Source organism: Neomonachus schauinslandi, chromosome 4 (assembly GCF_002201575.2).
Source record: "Neomonachus schauinslandi chromosome 4, ASM220157v2, whole genome shotgun sequence".
Lineage (NCBI taxonomy): Eukaryota > Metazoa > Chordata > Mammalia > Carnivora > Phocidae > Neomonachus > Neomonachus schauinslandi.
In genome coordinates this window covers 69,313,367-69,334,673 of record NC_058406.1, presented here as the reverse complement: position 1 = coordinate 69,334,673, position 21,307 = coordinate 69,313,367, and positions in this window count along the sequence as shown.

Below are 21,307 nucleotides of genomic sequence, written 5' to 3'. Positions count from 1 at the left end.
CAGTCGTTAAGCGTCTGCCTTCAGCTCAGGCCATGATCCCGGAATTCCAGGATCGAGCCACTCATTCGTCCCCTGCTCAACCGGGAGTCGGCTTCCCTCTCTGCTCCTCCCTCTGCTCATTCTCTCTCAGTCTGTCTCTCAAGTAAAATAAAATCTTAAAAAAAAAAAAAAGGTGAAATTTAGCTTTGAGAAAAGTTTAGGGGGTTTGCCTAGCTGTAAGAATACTGAAATGATGAGTTTGTAGAATCCTTTATTGAGCATCTACTATGGGGCAAGCCCTCAAAATATTGGAACAAAACAGCCTTTGCTGTATAAAGTTTATGTCCTACTGGAAGAAGACCTGAAATGAGCACACAGATAGTATGGTGAGCTAGAAAGTAACACAAGGCATGGAGAAAATAGAATAGGATAAAGAAAGATGAGAGGGTAAAGGGGCAGGTTGCACCTTTTAAATAGGATTGTCAGAGTAGCCTTCATTGAAAAAGTTAAATTAAGCAAAGATTTGAAAGAGGTAATGGGTAAACTATGCAGTTATTTGAGGGAAGAACTGCTCATCTGAGTAAAGCTGGTTTCTAGGAGAAAAGCTGCCCAAGCGACAGAAACATACAATTCCAAGACTCGTAGTCTAGAGCAAGAATGGTATGTTTGTGTAACACCATGGAAGCTAGGAGTAATATGAGAAAGGAGGAGAGTAGGTGGGGGAAGGGTTTAGACGTAACAGATTGTGTAGGATTTTGTAAGAACTTAGGCTTTTATTTTATGTGAGATGCACATCTCCTGGAGGATTTTGAGAAAAGAAACAACATGATTTGACTTACATTTTGAAGCATCATTCAGGCTCTTCTTTGGAGAATAGACTTTATTTAGGGGAAGGAAAGTGAAAGGAGGGGAGAAATGACAATGGCTTCAACTAGAGTGGTTCTAAGGAAGGTGGTGAGAAGTGATCAGATTCTTTTGCAAGGTGGAGTTCCTGATGATTGAATGAAGTGCATGAGAGAGAGAAGTCGAGGATGACCCCAAGACTTTTGAACTAAGCAACTGGAAGGATGTGGTTACCATCAGTTGAGATGAGAGAGACTTCAGGTAGAGCAAATTTGAAGGGTAAGATTAAGATTTCAGTTCTGGAAATAATTGAGTTTGAGACACTTAGTAGTCAACTGATCGTTGTTTTCAGGTAGGACGTATGATTCTGCAGTAGGAGAGAAAGGTATGGACTAGAGATAAAAATTTAGGAGTTGTTGGCATATAGATAGTATTTCAAATCATTATAGTGAGTGTGGATAAAGAACTGAAAAAGAGAAGAGGACCAAGGACTTATCACTGGAACAGTCCTACATAAAGAGCTGAAGAGAAAAGGAGGACCAAGTAAAAGAGAATGAGAAAGGAAAATGAAGGGAGTGTCATAGAAGCCAAGTGAAGAAAGTGTTTACCCAATGGTTAAATTTTTCTGTATTCCTCATTTTAATTTTATGAAAATGTCCTCCAGAGACAAAAGAATTCCTTTTGGTTTATTGTTAGAAACTGCCTTAATTTGAAATAATGTGTTTCAGTATTGACATTGAGTGTTTTGATAATCCAGCAGTGTGGTGTCCATACTGCATTTTTTACCCATTTAAGTTCTTTTAAACAGGATATTGAAAACATCAAAACTGCATTCTCCAGAATACAAACTCCATCAAAACCTGCTATGAAGCCGTGAGTCCAAAATTGTGATTAGAAAACTAAAACCATCATCCTTAGATACAAAACTGGATCTGACTTATGCAATACAATAGAAAGGAAAAAATGTTGAGCTTTAAAATCCCTGACACATGGGTTTGGCTGCAATAAGCCATAAAATATTATGCCTCTTATTTAAAGAGGAATAACCAGATCAAAAACGAGGAGGAGGGGGAAGCAAGAGGAGACAAACCAGCCTTTATCAAAAAAATATAGACTGAAAAAATATTTTGGAAGTATCTTCTAGTCTTAATATTATATCTCCCTACATTTAATATACCCTTGCCTCATAAAAACACAAAATAATCCTGAAATGGATTTAATTAACTGTCTTAAATTTATTCAGCGGTACCATACAAATGAGACCATAGCTGTTTAACATAGAGACTTCCTATTTTTCCTTCATGGCTTATTTGTAATAACAGTTGTGTAAGTTGAATGAGAGGATTTCTGTGATCAGAATAAAATCTTTCCTCTGAAGAAGTCACAAAATCATTGGTCAATTCAGCAAATATATATTTAAGCTACTCAATAAATGAACAGTGTGAATGAATATGATGGAAACAGTGGGCTCTATGTTCAGGTCTGTGTTCAGACCTTTACTCAGTCACCTAGATGCTATAAAATCTCAATTAAATCACATAATCTCAGTGAGCCTCAATTTCTTGATCTGTAAATGGGGTTAATTATACTGCCATGTAGAAACACATCCAATAAATGCTAACAAGCTGTTTTTATAATTCTAGGTATAAGAGATTATGCCAAACATTGTGGAGAAAGAGAGACATAATTGCCTCAAGTAGCTTACAGTTTAGAAGAAGTTGAAGCACAATTCTAGTGTGTGTATTGAATAGTGGTCAGTGTAGAGTGCTTCTTAACTCAATGTCCATTTCAGCCATTTGCTTTGTCCCACTAATTGCTTCATTGTCTGCTATTTTTAGGGCACATTCCCAATAGAGTATATGTTATTTTAAAATGAAACACTTATTTTAAATATTTAATAAATTTTTTTTTGCTTGTTTTAGTTCTGACATATGAGATACCCTGAAATACAACTCTTCGATGCCAGATGAATTCAATGATCCAAACTAATAAATGACCAAAGTTCTGTTCAGAATATTGGGTCTATCATTTTACAATATGACTTAAGCTCTTTATATCACAAAAACTATTCCAAAGGCACAAAATATGAATCCATTGCATAAGAACAAGGGGCACCAGTTTGGGGGTCGGAAGATGTTTTATTTACAATGTGGTATAAACCTTTGACAAACACAAAGTAAATTAATGCTTCCTGAACTTGAATTATGCCATATAATTTATTGGTAAGAACTGTTAAAGAAAAACCAACATGAAGACCACAGTTTGAAAATATGCCTAGACCAGCACTCATAGTCATGTAACCAAAACTTGAACTATCCTGATTTCCACAAAATATTGATTGACCTAAAACAAAACTTAAGCTTTTTTCAGGTCAATGTCACTTTATAGCTTCCTAGCCAATCAGCCACATACAATTAAGCTTGCACAGTGCTACTACGCTGAAAAGACTAAGTTTTTAGTAACCAATCACAATTTTTAAAAACTCCCAATGTACTACTCATTCATGATTTATAAACTGAGCTGTAGCTGCTAAAAGCTGAGCTCCTAACCCCTTTTAGCTTGAAGTCTCCCTGTTGGTGTGTGAACAGTTTTGTTTCTTGCTCAATAGAATGTTCATATCAAATAAAGCTCTCAGAATTTTCTTTTGACAAGAACAATAGACCTATTACAGAGCTAGTCTCTCATCTGTGGATGTTTCATAGGTACCCGAGAGCTGTTTTTGGCACTTCAACTACTTATCTCAAGGAATTTTGAGAGTTCTCTTTTTTGTTTGTTCTATACTTTAAGTTATCTAAGTCATTAATGAGGTTTGTTTCTCAGGCTTTACTGACCCAGAAAGTAGGTTGAAAAGTTATTACAGGGATTTATAGTGTCAATAGGACTCTCACAATAGCCGCTCTCCTTTGAAAGAAGTTAAAGTCAAGAAGAATAGAATCAGTACAATTTTGGGAGATGTTAGGGTCACACCCCCTCCTACCGGAAAATGAATTAATGACTCAAACATGAAAACTTTTCAAATATTAAAAACCTGAAGAGTAGGGGCACCTGGGTGGCTCAGTTGGTTTAGCAACTGCCTTCGGCTCAGGTCATGATCCTGGAGTCCCGGGATCGAGTCCCACATCGGGCTCCCTGCTCGGCGGGGGGTCTGCTTCTCCCTCTGATCCTCGTCCCTCTCGTGCTCTCTGTCTCTCATTCTCTCTCTCAAATAAATAAATAAAAATCTTTAAAAAAAAAACCTGAAGAGTAATCATATGATGAATACTGTCATCTTTGTATACTCCACACTATGAAAGAGACATAATGCATACGCTGGCCTTTCCAGAAACCAGAAATATATTAGGAAACCAAAAGTTTTCTTCCAGAAATAAGTCTTCAGATTGTGACTTTGGAATATTTTCTCATCATTCCCGGTGGCATTTAACTTTTTCCAGCATATTTTAAATTTGGTCATGATGCTATAGGATACAAGGGCAGTTTTTGCTATATTTTCCAAGTAGCTTGATCCTTAGCAGTAAGGTGAGCTGCTTGGATAAACAGATTTTTTTCTGCCTGTTAATATTTCCATAGTGTATATAGTTCCACATGTGTCTTGTCTGGGGATACACTTTTACTTTATTTTAATTTAATTTAATTTAATTTAATTTAATTTAATTTTTTGAATTAAGTAGGCTCCAAGCCCAATGTGAAGCTTGAACTCATGACGCTGAGATCAAGAGTCGCATGCCCTATCAAAGGAGCCAGACAGGCACCTCTGCTGATACATATTCTTGACTCCTACCTGACCAGGGAAAGCAACACCACAATCACATTTCAGTTTCACTAAAATATTATCTCCTAAAATGATTTCTGATTGGTTGAGTTCATCAAAGGAGCTTTTATTTATATCTTTGGAATGTATATGGTGTCTCTGGCTTATGTTTCTGATAATGGAGTAACCATAAATACAACTTAAATAACAACCTGGAATGGCTTTTATGTGTCTAAGAATTTTTTCTGTTGATTCATTCATTCAACACATATTTATTAAGTCATACTTTATGCCAGATCCTCTGGCTATAGCAGTCAAAAAGAAACCACTCCCTGTCATCAAAGAACTTCATTGGGAAAGACAAACCAGTACACAAGCAAATCCAAAAAGTGTAAAAGCTTCTATGACTGCTACTTTGTTGTATAGTCAAGACCAAATTTAGAATTACACTTTCTCATGTCTTCTAAGAGCCAGATTAGGTGTATTTGTAAGTCCCTTGTTGGTAGCTGAGGATATAATTTCCATGAAAATTAACCTATATATAGTGATTAGATCACCCAGACTAAAGACACAAATATTTGTTTCTTTTGTTTTCAGCCAATACTGTTTAATTTTTCTCCATATTTATGTTTTAATTTTCCATAACCTTAGAAAGAATTACTATGTGAAATAAAATATTCTCTACTATACATTTCACAAACATAAAATATAACAAACATTTTGGGCAATTATTAGAGACACAGTATTTAAAATGAAAGGGGCTCCTGGGTGGTGCAGTCAGTTAAGTGTCCAATTTTTGGTTTCAGCTCAGGTCATGATCTTAGGGTTGTGAGATGGAACCCCGTGTTGGGCTCCACGCTCAGCGCAGAGTCTGCTTAAGACTCTCTCTCTGTCTCCCTCTGCCCCTCCCCCTGCTCCCTCTCTCAAATGAATAAAAGAAAAGAAAGGTACACTGTATGTTAACTAACTAGAATTTAAATAAAAATTTTAAAAAATAAAATAAAATGAAAAGTAATGAAGCATAGTCCTTAGCTTAGAGTAGCAAGTCTTAAACTTTTTGTCTCAGAACCCCTGTACACTCTTAAAAATTATTGAGAACCCCAAAGAGGTTTTATTTATTCAGATTATATCAATATATACCATGTAGAAATTAAAACTGAGAACAAATTAAATATGTATTTATCTAAAAATAGTAACAATAAACTCATTTTATGATAATATAGACACTCTATGGAAATGACTGTATTTTCCAAAACAAAAAAAAAATTAGTGAGAAGAGTGACATTTTTTACATGCTTTGCAAATTTCTTTTATGTCTGGCTTAATAGGAAATAGCTGGATTTGTACCTACTTCTGCATTTAACCAGTTGTGACATACTGTTTTGGTTGAGGTATATAAAGAAAATGTGGCCTCAAACATGTATGTGGCTGAAAAAGGGAGTATTTAAGTGCTTTTTCAGTTAACTATGGATATTCGTCTTTGATATTACACCAAAAATTGAGAAGTGTTAAGTTTCCTAAAGGTTCATTGTACTGTGTAATCTGAAATCATATCAACAGACTATATGTACCCTATCACATTAAAATCTATAGGTCTGTCTTGCATTTTGAATGGATCTTTTACCCACGCATGACTTTGTAACATTATACATTTATTGTACATTTATTGGTCATTTGAAAACTATTGGTTCACTGAGTTATGCATATCTTCCAAAAGTTGACACATTTCATTATACAACATCAAAAAATCACATTTGTTAAAATCACTGCTAATCTCATCAGAAGTCTTCAAATACTGGTACTGGTAAGCTGTCAAGCTTACAGTGGTAGAGAAAAGTTTCCCAAAATTCTGATTTTCACTGGATGGGGACTTTCTCCCACCTCCCCTACCCCCCAACCCCCATTACTGATGACAATGCAGGGACTGGAAGCAGGGGTTTAGGGGAGTTGTGTGTGATGAGGGCCTTTCCTTTATCTGTGGACCCCTGAAAGTTGGCTTACTTTTCCGTTGCCACCATTAGTTAGCAAGAGCAACGTTATCAGAAGACTTGAATATATTTGGTCTACTTACAGAGGCAGTCCAAGGACTGCTTTTTTGGGGTTCCTCCGCCCTCTTAATTTGCGCAGGATATAAGCTACCAACCCACCATAGGATGGATCATAAGGCAGCATCTTGAGGGAGCCAATGTTTGTACCATTTGTTGCTTTTGACTGAAGTGTTTTTCTTTTCTGATCCACCGTGGAAGAGAATGTGTTCTCATGGTCTCTCTTCTCCTGAGGCAATCAACAAACCTTTTCAATTTTTCTGAAGTTTCCTTTTTTTTTTTCTGTAGCAACCAGATCAAATAGAAATAAAAGACACCTTGGGGTGCCTGGGTGGCTCGGTTGTTTAAGTGTCCAAGTCATGGTTTCAACTCAGGTCATGATCTCAGGGTTGTGAGATCAAGCCCCAAGTTGGGCTCTGCACCCAGCAGGGAGTCTGCTTGAGATTATCTTTCTCTCCCTCTTCCTCTGCCCCTCCCCTGCTCACATGTGCATGCTCTCTCAAATAAATAAACAAATCTTAAAAAAAAAAAAGAAAGAAAAGACACCTTATTTATCTTTTTACACTCTAGTAGGGATAAGATCTTATATAATGTTGGTCTTTGCTTTCACAAAAATTGAAAAATTGCTAAGCTTCATTTAGGGGAAATAACAAATGTCAGTAGCTTTCTTGAAACTTGATCACAAGAGCCAGAAGGACCTCTGGAATAGAGAGAGGTAAGGAGATGGATGATCGGTCTGAGGAACTGAAGATTTGTTTATGAGATCGGCATTAACAATAGTGATATGGGCAGAAATTGCAAAATTGGATTATGCTCTTATCCTATGTATTTTTTTCCTATGTCATTCTTACTAGATTGATACTAGGCTGAAAAGGTGGAGCTTAGGAATAAAAGACCCCTCAGTAAGTGATCAGATTCCAAAAGTTCCACCATGTTCCAGTTATACTCCAGGGAGATATTATTAATTTAGTTTCCCTATAATTATCCCTTCTTTATTCTAAAGCTTAGAGTTCAGGATACAGATTGATATATTCTAAAATTTGCCTTAGTTAATGGCACTTTTTCTATGACAGAGACATGCTAAAAAGTTCCAATGTTCTCCAGGGATCCCTGGATGCTAGAATACCTTGTATTTGCTAAAACTTTGCAAAAGTGGGCCAGCAGCAATGGCATCACCTAGAAGCTTGATAAAAATGCAGAATCACAGGGTCCATCCCAAGATGAACTAAAAGACCCCTAGATGATTCATAAAGATGTTAAAGTTTAAGAAACACTGCTGAAGCAGATGTGTGTTACATCCCTCACCCCTATTAATTTCTATTGATCAGCCGGAGGCCTTGTTTCAGGCCACAAATTTAAGATTTATTTATAATGATATTTTACTATTGTTAAGAACAGTATTTTGTTATTTTAAAAATGATTGCATTCCTTGAAAGGAAGACAAATGGTGAAAACCATTATGGAAAACTAATATTTTTGTTTTATTTTCCAACTTAGTCCTTGCACAGATTTGGAATGAGATTTAACAGATTCCCTATCTGACTGATAGGCAACATATTAATCTAGGGATCTATATTATACCTTGTCAGAATAAAATGACTTTACTTTTCTCTCAGGCAACTATCAACAAAAGTGATTTTCAAAGTGTAGTACCAGGACCAGGAGCATCCATGTCTCCAGAAATCATGTTAGAAATGCAGATGCCTGGGTTAACCCAGACCCTTTGAATCAGAGGCTCTGGGGACAGGACTCAGAAATCTGTGTTTTAATAAGCCCTCTAGGTGATCCTGATGCATACCCCAGTTGTAGACCCACTTGTCTTGACCCATTATTATCTTCTGATTCATATAAGCAGAGTATTTAAGGTTTTGTTTCTCTAGTGACTGTGGTAAGCTTCCCTAGCTGGAAACCCAATCAGCCTGTATCTGTGTCTTCATATAGGAAAATGTAGGTGCCCACCCTATGTGATACCAAAAGAATAATTCTCATGGATATAAAAGAATACCCTAGCAATTATGGTAAAGCTCATATTGATGCAATCATAGCCTTTAAGTAAATAAAAGAGAGCTAATGACTGACCATAAGATCATGCTTACTTCTTGCTAAAGTTAGTTAAGAACCTGACACTGTGGTTTGCTCAGGTGGCTCTTAGACTCTTGATTTATTTTTATTACTCCTCACGTTAATATTCTGAAATGATTACCTTCATTGCCCCCAAATGGCTGATTTTTAAATCTCAGCCAAAAGACGTTAAAGTCTCTTTGCAACGTGGTATATGGATTAAATCCTGGAACTGGAAAAAGACATTAGCAGAAAATTGAACGCTGAATGAAGTCCAAAGTTTAGTAATAGTAATGTGTCACTGTTGGTTCTTAGTTTTGAGAAATGTGGTATGTCAAAGTAAAAGGTTAAGATTAGGGAAAACTGGATGAGGGTGTATAGGAACTCTCTGTATTATTTTTGCAACATTTTCACAAATCTAAAATTATTCCAAAATTTAAAAATTATTAAAAAAAATCTCATCAGCTCTGCCTGACCCTTCATTTAACAAAGCTGTTGAAGTATTACCAGATAAAAGAAATTAGAGGGGCACCTGGGTGGCTCAGTCGTTAAGCGTCTGCCTTCGGCTCAGGTCAGGATCCCAGGGTCCTGGGATCGAGCCCCACATCGGGCTCTCTGCTCAGCGGGAAGCCTGCTTCTCCCTCTCCCACTCCCCCTGCTTGTGTTCCCTCTCTCTCTGTGTCTCTCTCTGTCAAGTAAATAAAATCTTTAAAAAAAAAAAAAAGAAATTAGAGAACTGCTCTCCACCAACCCAGGCTGCCCATATGTCAGGTGGAGCAACATTGTTTAATTTGTTTCCTTGGGATGCCAGCAAGAGATGACTACTAACAACCACCAAACACATTTGCTAAATATATAGGACAGGCAATTAAAGCAGGCAATGTGCTTCCTTTACCCTTCATTCCTTGAACTTTTATGTATAGTTCCTACTTGAGTACTTTGTACTTGGTGATCTGTTGTTTTAATAATAATCCTCAAATCATTCCATGGATGACTGTTCCCATCCACCCCCGCCCTCCTCCAGAGCACTTCATGCAGTGCACTGCAGGAAGTAGGCATTCAGAGCTCAGATTTCTCTGACTAACTGACTGACTCAATGTGCTACCTGTAATTATATTTTAAAATTTAATCAGGGCAGTTCTAGGAACTCAAGGGGATAAAGTCAAAATCAAGTATTCAAGTTAGGTTTGCATAAATTGTCTAGAATGAATAGACTTCATCAAAACTTGTCAAAATGCAGAATTTGTCATTGGAAACCAGAATATCAAAAATTTAAATCATCCATATGAAATACACTCAAGACTGAAGGTGAATAGTTCGTGGTGAAGTTAACATTTCTAAAATAAATTTTGGGCTAACGGAAAGTTACCAGTCTTATTTCTTCCATGCTTTTTGTTTTATTATATTTTGCTTTTTAAGGTAATTAAGGATCACAAATACTATCTTGCTGTGGCTCTATATGTGTTGAGAAATTCTGAAAAAGGTGTGTAATAGAAGGAACCATTTAGCTCTCTGATATTCGTTGGTAGTATTTCTGTAAACAAAAACCAAATCTACTTAAAAATATGACAAATAATGATACATTTAACATTAGAGATTTTCAAAATGTTTCCAATATATCATCTCACACCTTCTAAAATTCTTATAAATAGATGCAAGGTAGGAATTATCACCATTTTTCCAATGGGAAAATGGTAATTCAAAGAGATAAAAAATAGCATCCAGATTAAACCACAAATTATAATTCTTAGGCCATTGCTCTTTCAACTAATCATGAGTCATGCCTTTAGATCCATATTTTTAGAGTAAATTATTAAATGAACACAACCTCATACATCTGCATATAACTCATTTTCTTTTCTTGACTACAGTGAATGATCAGGAACAAAGCACTTGATGAAGTGCAGTGTGGATCCTTTAAAAGAGTCAGACTCACGAAGTTTGAAGTAGTGAATGTAAGAGCAATATTTGTTTTACATTGAACTACTTCAACGTGTTTTCTCTTGCACATATGGTAGAGCTTGATACAATTTTGGCAAAATGAGTTCTTTTTTAAAGATTTTATCATTTATTTGAGAGAAAGAAATAGAGATAGCAAGAGAGAGCACAAGCATGGGGGAGAGGGAGAAGCAGGCTCCTAGCGGAGCAAGGAGTCCCAACATGGGGCTCGATCCCAGGACCCTGGGATCATAACCTGAGCCAAAGGCACTCAGGGGCCCCGGCAAAATGAATTTAAGCTAAAAAAATATAAACATTTGATGTATTGTTTCCCATATATGTAATTAAACTAGGGAGACTTACCTCAGGGGTTCCCAATTATAGAAAGTGGGAAAAATTATCTTTATGATTCCCTGAGGTGAGGTAATAAATTGAAAATTATTTGGTTGACACAATTACAAAATTGTTGGTCTAGAGACCAGGAGAATGATTGATTTATCTTCCCGGTTTCTTTCTCAGGAATAAAAAATTTTTCTCAGGAATAAAATTTTACATTCAAACCATTCATGGGGAGCTTTAAAATTTGAGCTGCTAAAAGAAGGTTTACCATTTGAACTGTTAGAAGACTGTGCCTTCTAGCATTGTACAAAATGAGGACGAACCTAATGCACTTGACATAGCTGAAAAAAGACACGCCCTGCAGGGGCCTCTGTATAGTTCTCTGATGTGGGAGGAGTCACCTCTTTTGATATCTTACCTTAGCAATGTACCCCACAGCCTCTTTTTTTTTTATTTTATTATGTTATGTTAGTCACCATACAATACATCATTAGTTTTTGATGTAGTGATCCACTATCCATTGTTTTCATATAACACCCAGTGCTCCATGCAGTACGTGCCCTCCTTAATAGCCATCACCAGGCTAAACAATCCCCCTTCACCCCTCCCCTCTAAAACCCTATTTGTTTCTCAGAGTCCATAGTCTCTCATGGTTCATCTCTCCCTCCAATTCCCCCCGCCCATTTTTCCCTTCCTTCTCCTAATGTCTTCCATGTTATTCCTTATGTTCCACAAATAAGTGAAACCATATGATAATTGACTTTCTCTGCTTGACTTATTTCACTTAGCATAATCTCCTCCAGTCCCATCCATGTTGATGTAAAAGTTGGGTATTCATCTTTTCTGATGGCTGAGTAATATTCCATTGTATATATGGACCACATCTTCTTTATCCATTCATCTGTTGAAGGGCATCTCGGCTCTTTCCACAGTTTGGCTATTGCGGACATTGCTGCTATGAACATTGTACCCCACAGCCTCTTGGTGTTGGGGTCCCCTCACTTGGGTGTGGCCCTCTTGGGAAGATACCAGCAATTTCTTCAAGTGTGGCTTTCTTCTCTGGTGCCTTCTGGGAAATCTGAACATCTTGCCACCCCAACTGGTGCTACTTCTCTTTGTTCTCCAATTCTTGTTTTTCTGCTGAGAGCAAGTCTATTGCCTTAGTAGATGTCCAATTAGCAATGAGATGCTTGTATCTTTTTCCTGAAGGCTTTTTCTTGTCTTTACAATTAATTTGGATTTTCTAACTTGGCTTGTGGGAGGGGAAGAGGCACATCATTTGCCCCCAGGGACTCCCTTTATGTTCCTCTAGTATACGTGTGTGCACATAGGCACACACGTGCACACACACACACACACAATGCAGGGGAGAAGAGAGAAGAAAAGGAGACTGATGCTTGGGAAAGCAAAACCAGTTCTGCTGCATCTCATTAACCCACTGGGTATCTTTAGATGATGGAAGTTCCTTGATGCCTGTTGTCTTCAGCTTTGGAGCTTTGGTAGCAATTCTGAGAGCACAGAGAGAGAACAGTTTACCATCCTGAAACACCAAATATGGGAGATGAGGGAGAAGAAAGTCAAGGGTGATTCTACATGTCTGACCTAGAAAATGAAGGGATGGTGAGGCAGGGAAAAGTCAAGAAAGGACCAGGTTGTCAGGGTAGAGGAGAGGCCCTGACTTTGATTTTGCATGTTTCAAACGTGAGGTACTTTTTAAACATCTAGCTGGAATTATCAACTAGGTAGTTGGACAAATAGCCTGGTGCCCCAAGAAGTCTGAGATAGAAGTAGAAATTTAGGAGTCATTGTTGTATAGATATTAATTGAGGGCATCAATATGCATGTAACCAACTCGAGAGGATATAGCATGAGAAGAACAGTAGGTCTAGGACTGCCCTTTGAAGAACTCCAACAGTTAAATGTTGAATAGAGGAGGATAACTTGGCAAAAGAGACCGAGGAAGAATAGTAGAAGAAAAACAAGGAGTATGTGACAGAATAGAACCCAAGAGATAAGAAGAATCATCAACATGTTGAATGTTGCTGAGAGATGAAGTAAGGTGAGGACTAAAATGTCCATTGGGTTTAACAACCTAGAGACCATTGGTGACTTAGTGACAGTCCTTTCAAGGGAGTGCAAATGGAAGTTAGATTGAAGTGGGTCTGAAAAGCAGTGTGTAGTGAGAAAAGGAAGACAGAGTAGACAAATCCTTTCTCAGTTTGTTTGTGGAGGGGAGGACAGTGACAGGGTGGTAGTAGGGGGAGGAGGTAGGGTTGAAGGAGAATGTTTCAGAGGTGAAGAGACTGAGTATGTTTGGAAGCTGATGCAAAGGATCCAGTACAGAGGGCATTAGGAAGTGAACACATGAGAGAAGGCACTTGGGATGGGATCCAGAGCACAGGAAGAGGACCAACCTTAGATAGGAAAAGGGAAAGTGAGAAAGGGTGGGTGCAATTTTACATAGATGTGTAGGTTTCAGTATGGGAAACCGAGAGAATTTCTGACCTGTTGAGGTAGTAGAGGTGAGGTCATAGGGTGAGATTTTAGCTAACTGAAAACAAAGACTATTCATTATTATTGCTTTACCATCATCAGTGGAAGCCTCTTAGATTCCAAATTCCATTTGACTAAGGCATTTTCCAAGGTGACATGTCCCTCTCATCCTCCAAGGCATCCTCACATATTGTTCCAAATGTACTGAAATAACACAGTTACTTTTCTGTAGCCAGTAATCTCATTTCACTCATTAATATACATCCCAGCAAAGCTAAACCCTAAGAGATTAGGGAAGAGGAAAATATATTTCAGTGATTTCAGGATTCTTAAGGCTTAATTATCATTAAGATCACTCAGCTTTGACCCTGGACCTTAAAGCCAGTGCTTATTTTCATGACCACAAAAATATCAATTTGTAATAAAAACTACAGAAATAAGTTTGGATTTTCAAACATCTTCCCATATAAACAAAGTGACCATTTGGAAACATATCTCATTTATATCATTTTTACTGAGCGACCAGCATGCTTAGAAAACCAGGAAAACCAGTTTTATCTAGCACCAGCTTCAACTGGACTTACGGACTTAGGTGAGTAGGCAAATTACGTAAATTCCCTTTAATGAAAGTCAGTTTTGGAGTAAATGAGTAGACTCTGATACGTGGCTGATTAATAAATCTTGTAGCGCTGATCCTAGGAAATGAGACTGACTGAAAATGTAAATAATGACTCATGAACCAACTAGATTCATTAATTAGTTCTAGTTAAGTTAAGTGGGGCAAAAAAATAGTTTTTCAGAAAGGTTGAGACTTTTTCCTGCCTTCCTTGTTAAGTGGGGCAAAAAAATAGTTTTTCAGAAAGGTTGAGACTTTTTCCTGCCTTCCTTCCAAACTAAAAGGCAGCCCCCTTCTTTTTTTGGCCACTCAAATTAAGTAACTCCTTTAGACTCATATTTGATTATTTTCCAATTACTAAGCTCTTATGCAAGAAAGCATATTCAACTATCCCTGAGTGGATTTGGATTTGTGTTTATTCTCTGCCCCCACTTATTTATCAATTCCTTAAGGGTCATTCTCAATTACAGTGGTTTTGAATTGTTTCTTATGTCCTGATAATTACTTCACCAAGAACCTGAATCTTACGATGATGAAAACAAACTCATGGTTACGTGCATTCTGTTATTATACTTCTCATTTACTATATTATTTTACTGACCAAAAAATTGTGGTAATATGGTAGGAAGTACATTTTATTGCAATAATAATGGCAGCTAACATTTATTTAGCACTGTTCACATGCCAAGCAGTGTTCTAAGTGCTTTACATCTATGACTCATTTAATCCTCTCAACAGTTCCATGCGTTGGGTACTATAGTAAGCCTCATTTTTATAGATTAGACATTTGAGGCACAGAGAAATTAAATCTCTTGCCCAGAGTCATTGGACCAGAACCAGGATCCACATGCAGGCAATCTGGCTCCTGTACCCATATTCTTAGGGGCTACACTATAAAACGATCCACTATATGAAACCAAGTGTTTCACTAATTAAGTAAAAAGATGATAATATTTTGGAGTATACACTTTACCACTACCAATGTGAAATGAAGATAAGTAAAAATTTGCAAAAGTAAATAAAGCAAATAAAGTAGGCAGAAAGTGGTGTCCTATGCTTGCAAGTGGACATGGGGATTAAGGAAGAATGAATATTTGGAGATTCTAATAAAAACCTTTTGTCCTACCTAGACCACTTTTCTCTGCCTACTGATGGTCGGCATACACCTACTAGAGACTTACTCCTTTAGGTGATATGCTGCATGACTCTCTGTTAATGCCTTCTGTGGCAGAGTGGGTCCTTGGTGAATATTGGTGTCTGATTGGAAAGTTCATTAGTTCATTCAACAACCATCTATTCAGAGCCTACCCCCCAAAAAGCTCATAGATCTGTAGGGGAGATAAACACATACACAAAGAATTACAACACAGGAGAATAAATTTAAAAATAGAAACATGTGCAAGATGTATAGTAGGAGTACCAAAATGAAGAAGAGAAGTAGTGGGGGGGAAGGGTGATAGGAATAAGAAGGCATCAGAGAGGCATTCCTAAAGAGGAAATGTTTGAATAAGGTGAGCGAGTTCTCCAGGCAGACAAGGAATAGGGAAGGCAATTCAGAGCAGAGGGTGTGGAACATGTAAAGACTCACAGATATGAAATAGGATAATGTGTTCAAGGAACTGTAAGTCTCATAGTATTACGGGGACGTAAGGTTCAGGGAAGGAAGAGAATTAAAGATGAAGCTGGAGGAAGTTGCAAGGACTAGAAGAACAGGAAGGAATTTGGAACTTTATTGGAAAGAACAGAGTCAATAAATGGTTGTAAGCAGGGAAGTGACAGGATGTATTGAATGCTCAGTCAAAATGAGCTCCAACTTCTTCCAATTGATTATCACACATGAATAATGTTTTAAGCAGTAATCAAGCATATGAGATTTTTGTGTATCTTAAGGGCCATCTGTAGCGGGAATATACTGTTTATGACTGCCCAGCCTCCATTCTTTCCTTCTTCCATTTTTTGGTAATAACACCTTGTCTTTCTTTGGGGTGTTAACACTTCCCCAATGCCTACAATTGCCTACAATGATCAAACACGCTGTCAGACCCTCCTTAGCTGAAAGTTGAACAAAGGATCTGAGGAAGCTTCCTTCATTTTCTCCAGGAGCTTAAATTTTGCGAGGAGTGACTCGAGGATGAGAAAAGATTATAGCTGACTCACTCGCTGTCAGCACCCTGGAGGAAGCCCATACTTCCTGTTATCCAGGCCTCCAAATTTACCTCAGTCTTCCGCTTTCTGAAACGAGGTGCTCCCAGATTGCTTTTGATTCTTTGAACTTCCCCATAACCTTCCAATGAATTCCATTTTTCTTGACGGTAATACATTCTTTTTTGCTCAAACCAGGTGTAGTTTGCTTCCAAGCCAAGAACCTTGATTTATTCCTCACTTGTGGGGATGCTCTGCTTACCTTTACCTACTGAAAAATAGCTTGAAATTTTGTACTAAGGTCGTTGTATTCCCACAAGGTTAGATACAGCAGGCAGCCCTTTCCTCTGTGGGTCTTGCTGCTGGACTAGTATGCTGGCAAGAAGTAGGACTAGGTTTGCTTTGCTCTCAGAACCTGCAGACCTCCTCCACTCACATTCTCTTCTTCCCTCAACCACCAATGTGGAACAAGGGAGATCTCTACCTGTGAAAATCCTCTTTCCTTTTTATTTCTGGCCAAGACACTTTTTCATGTTTAGCATAGAGACTTTCATCTCCCTCCTAAAACTACTATGTTCTCCCAAGGTCCTAGAAGAGTAATGAAAGATTTGAAGGCCTCTTCTACTTTCCACTTTGCCTAAAAGCTACTCAGAGCCAATAAACACATAAATTTCTATGTCCTTGAATTGGGAAAATGGTTGGAGGTAGGTAGAAGAAAAATGAAAAGACACAAAAGAAGAAAAGAAAAAAAGTTCACACTTTAAAACACCCCAGTAGTTTAATATAAAAATAGTGGTACCTTTCAAGACATCTTTATTATCACTTTGTTGTATTTTTTGTATCTTTTGTTTTACTTAATATTTTACTCATGAGTGTACATTTATTACCAGATGTATTAGATTGTCTTCTTGGGTCTATAGTGGCTCTTTTTAGTCAGTAAAATGCCAGTGATGATTATGCCTGTGTCCAAAGGTGAACAATCTTTATGCATTTTCTAAATCATCTGAAAGAACTCTTGGAAGCCACTCTTCCTTCCTGTCAGAGTGTTTGGGACACAGCCTATCCATCTTAAACATTGGCTTTCGGGTCACTGGCAAGGTGTTGTCTTAGTCATCTTTTTCATGAACACCTTCTGACGTCTGCCATTCCAACCTTCCTGTATGCATTTATGTGAATAAAATCCAGGTGGGTGGGTGCATGGAGGTACAGTGACTGTATTTTATCACGTGTCAGGACTGAAATTTAGAATGGTGGACTTCCTTTCCTAAGTGTCCATCTCTGCCACATTCTGCAATATTTCTCACCAGCTTATACAGATCTTTTCATAGAACCAGTGCTCAAGGGAGAAACTGTTCTTCCTCTAATCCTGATCATATTCTCATTCTCCCTTTGCATGTTGTTCCTTCCTTCAACACAGAGATTCGGGGCCTTGCCATACATAGAGGATGGAGGTGAAGAGGAGGCGTCAACAGAAACACATAAAGTAGCACACATGCCTTCTCTCCTTCTTTCACATCTGCATCTCCACCACCATCCATCTCCTGCCCAAGCCTTTCTCACACAGAACATTTCAGCTGACGAGGGACATTTCACAAAAGTCACCATGGTTTTGAACATGTTCTTTCAATATACATATTAGAGTTATTGCTCATCATTACTTACGTTCTTCTAAACAGAGAACTACTTCTGACTGCTTTCTCATTACCAGTAGTAAAGTTATCCTTCTTACAGGATGACCCAAGAGGGGAATCAAGATTTGAATCCACCTCTTGCTACCATCATCAGATGGAGGTAGCTTGTACTCTTGACCTTGTAATGTCATTTTCTATTCTTGTTCATGTTATATATATATATATATGTATGTAATTATATATATGTAATTATATATCATATATAACAAATATAAATATATATATATGATTTCTTTTAACCTGTATGTCCTTAGAATTATTTGAAAACTTTTGTTTGACTTCTGCTATTTTCTTTGGATATGGATGTAACTGATAGTAATATAAATGGTACTTTGCTCAAGAGGGATGGCAAAGAAAGCCGAGTTCGTTCCTTTTATTGTAGGCTTTCCTTCTAAGGAGAGGCTACACTGAGGTGAAGGTAGCATTGTTATGCTACCAAACGTTATGTGATCATGGTGTTCTGGTATTTTGTTATTTTTTAACTTTTTGATATAATAATAAATATCTCTCTTCTTTCATCTAGTTACCTTAGAAGGGGAGGGTGAGGGGTGGCTTCATCCAATGATGGCATTTCTTTCTTTGGAGATTTGTTTTAATAATCACCTTGGCTTTGATGTCTATGTTTCCGTATTTGTTGCCATTCCTTGATGCTGGAGGTGATTTCCCTCATAACCTTTTAAACTCATAACTTTACTGCCCAGAGGCAAAGGACACGCTTTGTGCCTGACTATATTATGAGACACCTGGGTTTGTCTGACCCATCCCTCCATAGGTTGCACCACCCAGGACACTATGAAAATGAAGTCGCCACTGACTGGAAGTCAGCAGTACTCTGCTGGGTTCAGACGAACCTAAACCAACATGGAACCGCAAAGGCCATCCTGTAGAGGGTCATCTCCGAACCTCCTTGAAGTAAGTTTTCAGCCAGATTATTACTTATTTTAGTATTGGTTTTGAGATGCTATGTCATTGGATTTCTAAAAATTTGATGCTTGGAGATAGAGGGATAGACAAAATAGGTGAAGGGGATTAAAATGTACAATCTTCTAGTTATAAAATAAGACATGAAGATTTAATGTACAGCAGAAAATAAAGTCACTAATATGCAACAACTTTGTTTGGGACAGATGGTAACTACACTTGTTATGGTGGTCATCTCATAATGTATATGAGTATCAAATCACCATGTTGTACATTGGACACCTGAAACTAATATAATATGGTATGTCAACTATTCTTCAATAAAAAAATTGATGCTCAGCATAGAAGTGTGAGTGTCTAAATGTAGGACTTCACAGAATGAGGGTGATCATTAGTAGGCTCTCCCTTCTTTTCTGTTTGTAAGAGCTTCTTTTTTCCTTTGTTGATATTTTAACTCAGGGCCTTGGGAGAAACACTTCCTAGGAATTACCTCCATTTTATTTTGTTACAGTCTAGCCAATAAGAAAAAGGAGAGTTGAAGGGGAATGGAGATGAAATTTAAGGATTGATTAAAATATATATACATTTTAAGTTTTATGTGGCTCACTACTCATCTTTATACAGTAATCTACTTGAGTCTCACAGGTTACCCCAAATATTCTTTATCATTTATTCATTCAACAAACATCTATGAAATTAGGCACTTTGCAAACAAAGAGGGAGAGATTCCAACCAGAACGTAAGCTCCACGAGCACAGGACTTTTGTCTGTTTCCTCCACTGCACTCCCTAGCACTCAGAACTTGCCTGGCATATTGGAGCCGCTTCATAAATACTTCTTAGTGAATGAATATTAGTGTGTGGTGGTGTTTTTTTTTTTTAAAGAAATTCATTTTGGAGTAAGAGTTGTTCTAAGCACGTTTGGCCTGGAATTGTGAATAGCAGAAGGTCCATCATTCAGAAAAGGACCCCAAAGAAGACTTGAAGATCCAGTGTCAGACGAGGCATGCTCCTTTATGTTCAGAGGGGTGGCTATTTTATGTTCCAGGTTGGATTTGCCTCAAAGGAGGCATGTGGTGAATTTCATCTTTTCATTTTCGCTCTTATTTGGAAGGTATAAAGACTCTGATTTATAAAAACAATGAAGTTGTTTTATTTGTTGGGTTTTTTGTCTGTGTTCATTGAGTGCTTATCTCTAAGGAATTCCAAGATAATTCCCAGATGGTTGTGTTACACCTGGCAACCCACCACAGAGGTGTAAGCAGAGCCAGCCCTTGGGGTGGGCAGGGTGTACTTCTGCCCATAGCTCCTCAGGCAGTGACAAGCTGACTCTCACTTCAGTTTCTGTGTTTGGATTTTGTATTTGCTGTTCCTCTATTTCTGTATCCTTTTAGGGCCAGTGGTAAAGAGAGGGGGAATTGAAGATGGGGATCTGGGATGTGGGTGGAGGACTTGGCTGGCACCCTCTCTGTCACCCACTTTCTTTCCTGTCTATCGTATTCAGGACATCTTTTTTCCTCTTTGCTCCTCCAGCAGCTGAGTCAATATGGGGAGCAAATGCAGACTTGACCAAGGGCATTCCCTAAGTAGGAGGATACTATCACCTCCATTTTGTGGTCTTAGGAGTTGAGACTTCAGAGTGACTTTTCCAGGTTACACTGTGTTTGTAGTCGCAAGACCAGAAGTTCTGTCTGAGGCTTGAACCATTATACTGCTTTATAAAAAGCACATAACACAGTCTCATACTTTTATATTGCAGTTAAAGTGTTATGGGATTTCATTTTATAAGGACCTTAAGTCTAATACATAAATCTCTCTCTGGTCAGGGAGGCTTTGTATTTTGGGTTTTTTTTTTTTTTTCCAACTCATTCTGAGTTCTTGGATCCAAGGCAAATATTTCTAAATCAGCCAGTTGGTTAGAAAAGACACTGGGGTGTACTGGGAAAAACTTAAGACTGGGAATCAGGATTTTGGTTCTGGATCGGACTTCATGGCTACCGAGCTGGATCCAAACTCTGTGCCTCATTTTCTTGGTTTATAAATTAAGGGAATTGCATGAATTGAACTGTAGCAGCACATTCAGCTCTAATGTTCTGTTTAGGCTCCAGACCTTTAGTCCCTCTTTCTACCTTCTTGAATAAAGGAATATAAAGTGTGGGAAAGAATCCTACTATCGGGTCCCTTAATGTTAGTTAAGTCTGAGCTAAACTGAATCTAAACAACCTCCTTAGTTTATAGAAGAAGGAGGTGAGAACAGAAAAGTCACATTACTTGTCTAGGTCACACAACTAATTAATAGCCAAAACCTGACATTTTTATCAACTGAGAATTTTTTTCTCAGAACAATTCTTCTATCTTTTTGTGGTGGTGGTGGTGATAATGTGTGTAGAAGAAACAGAAGTTTTCACAAAAAGGTGGAACTCCTATTTCTGCTAAGATGGCATTGCCTATTAAGATGTTCCTTGTATATCTCACCCCAAAATATTGGTGAC